Source organism: Trachypithecus francoisi, unplaced genomic scaffold (assembly GCF_009764315.1).
Source record: "Trachypithecus francoisi isolate TF-2019V2 unplaced genomic scaffold, Tfra_2.0 Lachesis_group0, whole genome shotgun sequence".
NCBI classification, from domain to species: domain Eukaryota; kingdom Metazoa; phylum Chordata; class Mammalia; order Primates; family Cercopithecidae; genus Trachypithecus; species Trachypithecus francoisi.
The window spans coordinates 153,014,652-153,025,314 of NW_022681453.1; the positions used below are offsets into that span (position 1 = coordinate 153,014,652).

Genomic DNA, 10,663 nt, shown 5'->3' on the forward strand with positions numbered 1-10,663 from the left:
TATGGGAAATAACAAAATGGTGTAGCTAAAAGCACTTGTAAAAGGAGTTAGACTTGTTTGTTGTTTTAACATAGGAAAAAATTGGCAGCACACCAACAAATATATGACAAACTCCTACAAATGAATACAAGTACAAAATGTGAAAAGATATCAACAGTTTACACAGAAACAAATGGTTTCTTTGAAAAGATACTCAATGTATACTGAAAAAGAAATGAGTTAGAACTCCATTGAAATGCCATTTTTGTCTATCAGATTATCAAAGGTCAAAAAAATGGATAACGCATGCTTGGAGAATGTGTGGAACAAAAGACAGACTCATACATTGCTAAAATGGATATAAACTGGTTTAGCCTCAGCAAATGGTAAATTAACACCATCTTTCAGAATTGCAAATGTGCAAACCCTTTGACTTAGCAACTCTACTTCCAGCATTTATTCAGATGTGTTCTCAAATGCACAAAACTACCTATGTACACAGCACATGATACATACGCAGCACTGTTTCTAATAGCAGCCTGGGCTCAGAGAGGTTGCATAACTTGCATAACCTGGGGTAACACAGCCAGAAAGTATCAGGACTGGGATCAATCCCAGAGTTACCATATGACAAGCCTGTGCTCTTACGGCTTCCTCCATGTTGTTTAGAATAATGCCTTCTCCACAGCAATGACTGTAACCAGCTCTGTGTGGCCCACACAGAACATTTCTAAGGAAAACTGCTTTATCTTTGCACACAACCATGCCAACTTTGGAGTTGCTGTTGTTGAAAAGACACACGTGTTTGAAAGCAACAGCCAAACAGCAGCCTCAGGGGACACCTCTTACTAGTACTTGGCTTGGCCCGTACTGGGTCACTGAGAGCACAGTGCTCTCCTTTGCAATCATAGTCTCAAAGTCTGTGTCTCTACCAGAGGCAGGCAGAGATCCTGAAGGGTGCTCACACTGTGGTGTGACAAAGTGGGTATGTAAATAGACAGCCCCTTTGCTGCTCCCCCAGTACAGGGCACACAGCAGAGTGCTCATGTCCGTGAATGGCAAGCTGTTAAGGGAAACTAGCAGCTGGGCAATCTAATGAAGGACAGACCTGGATGTGAATCCCCACCTGTCTGTTGGGCCCTAGGCCAGGACTTAACTTCTCTGAGACTAGTTGGAAGTACTGCTAACTATGTGCTAACCTTGCCTGCCTTGGCAAGTATCAGAGCAGACACCTGTAAAGTCTGGCACATCACAGGGCTTCCAGTAAGTGGTGAGTGCTGTTTTAAATTGTGGACGTCCTCCAACATTGCCATCTCATCACTTGAATGTGCCTTGCTATGAACTGATTGTGTCCTCCCCAAATTCACATGTTGAAGCCTGATATAGGTTGGATATTTGTCCCTGCCCAAATCTCATGTTGAGTTGTAATCCCCAATGCTGGAGGTGAGGCCTGGTGGGAGCTGTCTGGGTCATGGGGGCGAGTCTGTCAAGGCTTGGTGCTGTCTTAGGGATAGTGACTGAGTTCTGGAGGGAGATCTGCTCATTTAAAAGTGTGTGACTCCTCCCCACCCTCGCCTCTTGCTCCTGTTTTCACCATGTGACATGCCTTCTCCCCCTTCACCTTCTGCCATGATGGTAAGCTTCCTGAGGCCTCTCTAGAAGCCAAGCGGATGCCAGCACTGTGCTTCCTGTAAAGCCTGCAGAACCTTGAGCCAACTAAACTTCTTTTCGATATAAATTGCTCAGTCTTAGGTATTTCTTTATAGCAATGCAAAAATGGCCTAACACAAAGCCCCAGTGTGACAGTATTTGGAGGTGGAGCCTTTGAGAGATAATTAGTCCATGAAAGTGAGTTCCACCTCCTCTAGGAAGCCTGCCCTGATCCAGTAGGCCTCCAGGGGCCTGCCCTGTACCTCTGTCCACCCTTGAGTCAGTCAGGGGCGACATCTTTCAGGCCTTACTGCTCTGCTTTTTTCTACCTTGAGGGCATTCCTCTGATGGCAGGAAGCTTTCACCAGCACTTCTGTGCTCCCAGCCACTGCCCCACTCCCTCCATGCAAGACACAAGCCTGGTACTTTGAACATGGGGCAGAGCACACAGATGGACTGTGGAGAGGTTGTGCTGGGCTTCAGGGAGGGCTCATGCTCTGTTCTTTTTCAGAGGATGAAGCAGAGAAAGTGCCAGGGCTAAAGTCAGGATATGGGGACATGAAGCCCAGTAATGCCACTATCACAGTTGGACTCCCACTCCTGAGCAGCTGACTTTTGGCTGTATCCAGTCTGCTCCTTTATTAGCTACTGCTTTGCATCCTTCCCTGCTTCCAACCCTCATTTATTAGTTCAAAAAATGCTTAGTGAACACAGTGCCAGGCACTGTGCAGCTGAGAGCGAGGGGCACAGCAGTGGCCAACCCAGGCTCATCCCTGCCTTCTCTCTCCAGCCAGAGGGAGTGGCCACTTAGCACATTTCTCCTCTCCTCATCTCCACCACAGCACACAGCACTGGGCCAGGCACACGGGACATACAGCAAAATCCACCTTCCTGATAGGAATTCCATCATCTCTCAACCCCGTAAGCAGCCAGCATCCTGAAGGATGCCAAAGGGTGCCTCCGTCTCTTCCCCCAAAACCAAACTTAATTTCCTACGTCATGCTTGGATGGGGATGCTTAATGACATTATCCGGAAGGATCTGCTCTGGGGCTTCAATCATGGCTGATCAAGAAAACAAAAACTCGGGCCGGGCGCGGTGGCTCGGCCGAGACGGGCGGATCACGAGGTCAGGAGATCGAGACCATCCTGGCTAACATGCTGAAACCCCGTCTCTACTAAAAAATACAAAAAACTAGCCGGGCGAGGCAGCGGGCGCCTGTAGTCCCAGCTACTCGGGAGGCTGAGGCAGGAGAATGGCTTCAACCCGGGAGGCGGAGCTTGCAGTGAGCTGAGATCCGGCCACTGCACTCCAGCGCGGGCGACAGAATGAGACTCCGTCTCAAAAAAAAAAAAAAAGAAAGAAAACAAAAACTCTAATTTGCTAATTGCCATTCCCAGGACCCTAGCACATGTTCCTACCCGACAGGGGAATGAGGAGACACGAAGTGGCAATGCCACACTGTTTAAGGACCCTCATTAGTTTGAAAAATATGATGCACAGTCTTCAGAGGCCTGGGACCCAAAATCACAGCCACAGAGGCCTGTCTGGCTGAGCTCAACGGGCACGAGGCCTGCAGGAAGACATAACTGCTGTGGGGATTGGTAGTGACTGCGTGAAATGCCCTTTTCTCTGTGTGGCCTCTGGCTTTGGACTTGCTGGAGCGGAGGTGGGGGCAAGTCTCCTTCTTTCATCTAGCCACAGTAATGACGCTGGCCTGGGGATCTCAGGCTGCTGAAAAGCATAAGACTCAACCACTTTCCCTTAGGGAGAGAGCCTACACCGAAGGGGTCAGACTCCGCCACAGATCTGAATAATGACAAAGACTGTAAAAAGAAATCCAGTTAGATACCACTGGAATTCCTTTATAGACTGCACATATCTTTCAAATATATACTACAGCACTTGTAAAAGTACAAAGTTGATCTAATCACGCTCCTGCTCAAAATCTTCCACAGGTTCTCTGAGACTTTCAGGATATTAGATATTAGTGACTCTGGGGAGCTCCCCAGCCCCCTGTGCTCTCACAGCCCTTGTACTTGCGCCCACCACAGCACTTACCACAAGGGGACATGATGTCTGTTTGGCTGCCTCCCTCCCATCAGACTGGGGCAACTGGGGAGCAGGGGCCGGGTCTCCCTCATCAGAGTCCCCGTGGGCCTGGCTTAGAGAAAGTGGTGGGTGAATGTCTATGGAATGCACAAGCATGAACAAATGAAGAAAAGCAATACACTGCCTTAGAAAGAACCAACACATAAGAATGAACTGGGAATGCAGAGCACTATGAGCTCAGACTATTTATTTCCTGTCTTTATTTTTCAATTTTTAGCTCTGTGCAAAGGTACCAATGTTAGGTGCCTGACCTTAGTTTAACTGGAATGTTTTTAAGATTTTTCTTGTGCAAATATTAAGTAGGGAGGCTGTTTTATTAAAGATGCTCATTCAGAATGAACCCACCAACAATGAATGACCTAAAGAACCCCCAAGGTTCTGTTCATAGGCGTTCATTAGCTTTTCCCTGCTATACACACATGGAGCTCAGGCTACAACTGGCTGGGCAAGCCCTTTCTTCCCCAAGAGCTCACAAAGAGAGCCATCTGTCCAGTTCCAGGTGGAATCATCTCACGCCTGTCTTCCTGGAGTGAGAATCAATGAGGTTTCCCTGAGCCTCTCCTTCTCCTGGGGTTTCCATGGGAATCCTCCCACGCGTGACTGAGCCAGGGGCCCCCAAGGTGCAAGCTGGGCTGTCAGCCAGCAAGAAGAGCAGTGGATGGGATGAAGGAGGTTTGCTGGGCTGTGACCAGGGCAGCAAGCTCTGCAAGGTCATTTGAAAGAGACGTACCACTGAGCCAGCGAGGCCACGTGCAGTCCAGGCCAGCCTGGTCACTGCAGCTGCTCCTGTGCCCAGAGGCCTGCCCCAGGCACATTTGGAGGTTGTTTGCAGGGCAGCTGGCCTCCCTGAGGCCCAGCATGTCTGGGCTGGGTCAAAGTATGAAGGGAGAAGATGGGAAGGGTGCTATTTAATGAAGCCCTCTGGGGAAAACGATGATGAAAACATGATAAGGTTTGCGTCCAACCCCTCATTTACCTCCCAAGATGAACTTTCCCCACTTGGTATAACTCTTGTCTGGAAACAGAATGCCTAAAAGAAAAGCAGAACTATTCATGCCTCTGGCTTGAGCTAGGTCATAACAGGGACCTGCTGGGATTTCTGAAGATCCCTCCGTTAAGCCTACAGTATCTCTGGGGGCATTTTTGAGATACTAAGGAGGAAAGGAGAGAGGATGAGAGGAAGAGAGGAGAAAGGGAGCAGGATCGGGGAGGAAGCTGTTCTAGCCCCAGGAATCTGTACAACTTGCACATTTCATAGAATGCAGGTAACAGGTGGATATCTCCTGAAGGTAGACAACAGGTGCAATGTCTCTGTGGCCAGCAAACCGGGCCCAGGCCCACTCGCTTCTGGAGAAAGCAGAGCTCCAGTTCACCACACATGACATTTCACAACTTTAAAGCTCAGATGGATGACTTTGGCACTCCTCCAGCATCTCCCACCACACATATAAGCACACTGAAGTGTAGAGCTTACCACAGCAGCTTTCCTGTGTCCTCCTGGCTCCTGGGTCTTCCTGCCTACCCCATCAATGGGGCACCCCCAAGTCCATAGCTTCAACTTCAGTTTCTGCTTCTCACTCTCTCTCTCTCCATGCATCTTCTCTTATGACCTGCATCTCCAGCGCCCTGCAGACACTCTCAAGCCAGGTCTCCAGTGCTGCCTTAACTCTCCTCAGCACAAAACCCACCTACTAGAAGCCACTAGCCAGCCCTGCATGGGTGTTCTTTCAAATGACCTTGTAAGGCCAGCTGACCTCTTTCCATCACAAGCCTCCTACCATGGGCACACCCACACTCTCAGCCCTGTGGGACATCTGTGGTCCATGGGTACCTCGGAATCTGTAGGTCCTGGGCTGAGCCTGGCCTCTTCCCTCTCTCACATACCAGGTTCCTCTGCATGTCACTGTTCCTGCCATAGATCCTGTCTCTCAGTTCCCACCACCCAACCCTGTCACCTTTCCCCTGGTTCAGACCTTGCCTGGATTACCTCACTGGTCTCTTAGCGAGTTTCCCTGACTCCAGTGTTTGCCCGCCAGCCCCCTCTCCATGCTGCCAACAGGTAAATTTGACCAAGACACCCACTAATCTCTTCATTCAACCCTCTAGGTGGTTTCTCCAGAGAGAAGCTGCACCTCTTTGCTTGGAACCCAGGGGACCTCCAGGCTGCTCTTATTTCTCCCACACTGTCTGTCATCACTGCCCACCTCAGACCCGTCATGCCAGACTCTCCTCGTCAGCACATCCTGGGACCCTTCCCATCTTCTCTGACCTGGCTGACATTCTCTCACTCCCCCACCCCTTCTAGCAGAAGCAGAACCAGACACCCCTCCATGGCAGCCCCCCAGCCCACTGCATCCTCTTCCCTCCGCCCCATTATGTCCTATTCCCTACGTCCCACTGCACCCTCTGCCCTCCATCCCACTTTGTCTTCATCTTAGCTGTTGATTCCTGCCGCTATCTCTTGCACCACATCTGCATTTCTTGGTGGAGCCAGCACCCAACCAGCCTTTATCTCCAATACGCGTACACAGCCTTGTACCTGTTACCTCTGGTTACATTAAGAAGTGCTTGTCAGACTGAAGAAGGACTAGCCACTCTACGCCTCCTGCATGGTTTGCTTTTTTTTTTTTTGAGACGGAGTCTCACTCTGTCGCCCAGGCTGGAGTGCAGTGGTGTGATCTCGGCTCTCTGCAAGCTTGACCTCCTGGGTTCACACCATTCTCCTGCCTCAGCCTCCCCAGCAGCTGGGACTACAGGCACACACTGCCAGGCCTGGCTAATTTTTTGTACTTTTAGTAGAGATGGGGTTTCACCATGTTAGCCAGGATGGTCTCGATCTCCCAACTTTGTGATCCGCCCGCCTTGGCCTCCCAAAGTGCTGGGATTACAGGCATGAGCCACCAGGTGTATACATTTTAGATGGAGTAAGTTCTGAACTCAATGTGTAAAGCAAAAATCACATGCAATCAGCACTGCTTAGGAAAGTTCTTCTAAAGTTCCACAAAGTTCATGATAACTGGTTTGAGGTATACCACTGTCTTTCCCAAAGGACACGCCACCCACAACTGTTTTTCCTATAGCCTCAAAACAAATCCCTATTTCTTGAACTGATCATCAGCAAATAAATTAGTTGGCTTATGTAGGAGCCACGTTTGATTAAAAATGTGTTGCTGGTTTTTAAATTTTTTATAGTTGATCTTTTCTTGCCACAGATAGTCATGTTCACATAAATCAAGAGTACATACTATGTTCTTATATAGTACATATATAGGCAGAGACTTCTGGTGACCTCGGTCTAGGGCCTGGCACCCCCTGATTTTCATGCCCGAGACCCTTCACTCCTGTATCAACAGAGAAAAAAACTTTTCGAGAGCATGGATGTGTGACAACAGGTTGGGCAGCTCAGGGGAAATCAAGTAACTCCCGTATGGTGAGTTGTACTAGGTCTTTCCCCAAAAGGGCAAGGAATTCTGCACTGGCCACTACTGCTTGGTCACTTTCTGGGATAGAAATGAAGCCCTTCCAAGGACAGGTCTATATAAATGATGACGAAGTTTCAGTTGTGTGAAAAAGTAGGAGGAAAAATATTCTAGGCAGGGGGAACAGCAAGTGAATGAGCCTTGGGAGTGTTGGAGTAGAACCAAGAAGGCTAGGAGAATGGGTGGAGGGGAGAGGAAAATGGTGATGAAGAGGTGGAGGAGGGCAGTACCAGACCTGAGGACCCCTGGGATCATCTAGATTTTACTCTGTGGCAGCCTTAAGGAGGTCTTGAGCTAGGGAGAAATGTGATCTACATTTTTTAAAGATGCTTCTGATAAATGGTTATGACTACTTGCTAATTTGATACATTAAAAACAAAATCTTTTCATTTTAACTTGCATTTTTCTTATTGAGATAACGCATCTTGTCATATGTTTTAGTATCATTTCTATTTTATTTCGCGTATATAAATTGTGTCTTTGCCCATTTGATCTTTTGTTTGTTGACCTCAGGAATCTTTTACATATTTAAAGAGATGAGCCTGTTGTGATAGGAGTGGCATATGTTATATGTGACAGTTTGTCATATATCTTTTGACTGTTTTTTTTTTTTTTTTTTTTTGAGACGGAGTCTCGCTCTGCCGCCCAGGCTGGAGTGCTGTGGCCGGATCTCAGCTCACTGCAAGCTCCGCCTCCCGGGTTTACGCCATTCTCCTGTCTCAGCCTCCCGAGCAGCTGGGACTACAGGCGCCCGCCACCTCGCCCGGCTAATTTTTTTGTATTTTTTTAGTAGAGACGGGGTTTCACCGTGTTAGCCAGGATGGTCTCGATCTCCTGACCTCGTGATCCGCCCGTCTCGGCCTCCCAAAGTGCTGGGATTACAGGCTTGAGCCACCGCGCCCGGCCTCTTTTGACTGTTTCTGGTGATTTCTTTTCACTGCAGACTTTATTTTTATATCATTAAACGTATCTTTAAAATAAATGAGAAATACAAACTGGAGAGCTACTTGGGTAGAATGACCAGTAAGTTGAATTTTGTTTGCGGTTTGCCAGAGGTGGCTTAAATTCTTTTCATTACGATTTTTAAAGAATGTTTTAAAAATGGAATAAATTAGAGGGTATGTGTCTCAGAGGAATATGCCCTTGGGTAAAGGATGTTTATATCATGCTTTTACACATTTCACGTCTTCCAGACTTAAGCTCATCAAATTGTGGGGGTGGGGGGCGGGGGGGAGCAGAAAGTGGGTGGGAGGATAGAGGGCTCAGAGTCTGAGAGATGTGAACTCCGATCTTCATCCCCCAACCCCTCAAGGAGGGGGGTGGGGCGCAGACCAGGAAACCAAGCTGGGGGAGGTTAGAGAACTTGCCCAAGGTCACACCACGAGCTGGTGGTGGAGACAGATTCGAACACAAGCCTAACTCCAGAACTGAGAGCTCTCCACCTTCTCGCGACAGCGGTACAGAAGTGCCCTCCTCTCCTTCCTATGGGCAGCAGCCTGCGCTTGGCCATGGGCCGGCGGGAGCAGCCACTCCCCCGGTTCTCCCGCCAGTCAGAGGTCGGGGGCTCGATGTCCCCTCCTGGCTTGGAGCCCCTGGCGCGTACAGAGCGACCAGGGCGGACACATTTGCCGCGCTCAAGGCTCTGGCCCCCTACCTCCTTCCCAGAGCCCCGCGCCCAGGGTTTCCTGAGCTCCCAACCCCCTCCCTTCCCGAGCATAGACAAGTTTGTCTTCAAGCAAGGCCAGGAACTGGTCCCCGAGTCGCTCTCGGGTCAGGGGACCAGCCTTACTGCCCCAGCGTTAGGAATAAACGGTAACAACAGCCACCGGTGCTTATTGCGTGACCTGTGCTTTACTTCTACCTCTCCGAATACCCCGGACGAACAGATCCCCAGGAATTATTGTCCCCATTACACGGACGAGGGAACTGCTGCAGCTCCGGAAAGTTGGATAACAAGCTTGGGCTCGCAAAGCTAATAATAATACTAGCTAACATATGATTGAGTACTTCCTGTGTGCCCGGCACATGCCTACCTACGAGCACCATCCCATAGATCTTTCCAATACCCCTATAAAACATGCACAATTATTCCCATCCTACGGATGAAGAAACAGAGGTTTGGCGCCCTGTCCAAGGTCACCCAGCCAGTGAGTGACGGATCCTGGATCTAAACCCAAGCCGGTGAATCGGGTGGCAGTTTTTTGTGCGTTGTCCACTACGCAGAGAAGCAAAGGGCTAAGAACCCATGATACCAAGGGCTGGGCCCCAAACGCCCCAGGGCTGCGCGCAAATCAACCTTCTCGAACTGCCACAACCTGCAGAGAGGAATTCTCGGGGACTGGGACGCCAGGAGCGCCAGTTGTGTCGAGTGCTGACCCGCACAAAGTCCGTGCAGCCGGATCTAGGCTCCCGGCCCCCGCGCGCCCCTCACCAGGAGCTGGAGAGTACTCACCATAAAAGAGAGGGCAAGCGCCTCTTCGGGAAGAATCCCCAGCGCTGGCAGGTCCTGGACTCGCCGGAGAGGAGTCTGTTGCCGCCGCCGCCGCCCACTCAGGGGCGCCCGAGCGACCCGCAAATGCCCGCTCTCTCCCCACGGCCAGGGACGCGTCCTCACGGCTGATGCCCGGCAGCAGCGCCCCCTCTGCGCTGCAGGATGGCCTGGAGTTAGGAGCGTTCTTGGCGAAGTTGGAGCTCAGGAGCCGGGGGTCGGGCCTGGAGTGGGGAAGCGCCTTACGGAGGCGATCCTGGGGGCGCTCCAAGGCCCGCGCTTTAGCCTCTTGGAAGCCTGGCGCCTGACCCGGAGGGCGACGAGTCCCGCGCTCAGGGCGCACGGGCCGCGCCTCGGCCGCTGGCCCCGGGCGCGCGGGGCGTCTTCCCCAGCGCCCTGAGCGCACGCAGCGGAAGCAGCAGCTGGGGCCCGGGCCCGGGATGTGGTGGGTTCATCGCCCTCCCCTGGGGCTGGGCGCCTTTGTGCGCGGGGCGCGCCGGCCGCCACGGCCAGCCCTGGATGCTGCAGCCGCCGCCGCCTCCCCCTCCTCCTCCGCCGCCGCCCGCTCCCCGCCTTCCCGGCCGGCCCGGAGGCTGCAGCTGAAAGCCGATCTGGCTGAGCTCATCCCTGAAGGCCACTAATCCAATAGCCGCGGAAGGCGCGGTCGCCGGGAACGCCCCTTCCCCCACCATCCCGCGCCCCAGCCGTCCCAGCCCGGGCCGCTGCCGGCGCCGCCACCTTCTCGAGGCCACCAGCTGGCGGGAGAGGGAAGTGGAGCCCGCGCCCGCGCCCCTATTCCGAGGCGGCGGCGCGGTCGCCATTCACTCACCCGCCCGCTCGCGCGCTCACTCTCTAGCTCTCGCACTCATTCATGCGCGCGGGTCCTCCCGGATTCATTCAAGCGCGCCTGGAGCGCCAGGGTGGGTGCCCCTGACGGGGAGTAGACACCCAGTCAC

At 51.7% G+C, this 10,663-nt stretch overlaps 1 protein-coding gene across 1 annotated transcript in view; it reads right to left on the minus strand.

Annotated features, from left to right (window-relative positions):
• The window catches only part of SPSB4 (splA/ryanodine receptor domain and SOCS box containing 4), an 89,182-nt gene extending 78,862 nt beyond the window's left edge, over nucleotides 1-10,320 (minus strand). The window contains exon 1 of the mRNA XM_033212485.1: nucleotides 9,672-10,320. The gene's annotated coding sequence lies outside the window, so the exon portion shown is untranslated. The remainder of the gene's footprint in view (nucleotides 1-9,671) is intronic.
• Between the last annotated feature and the right edge of the window lie 343 nt (nucleotides 10,321-10,663).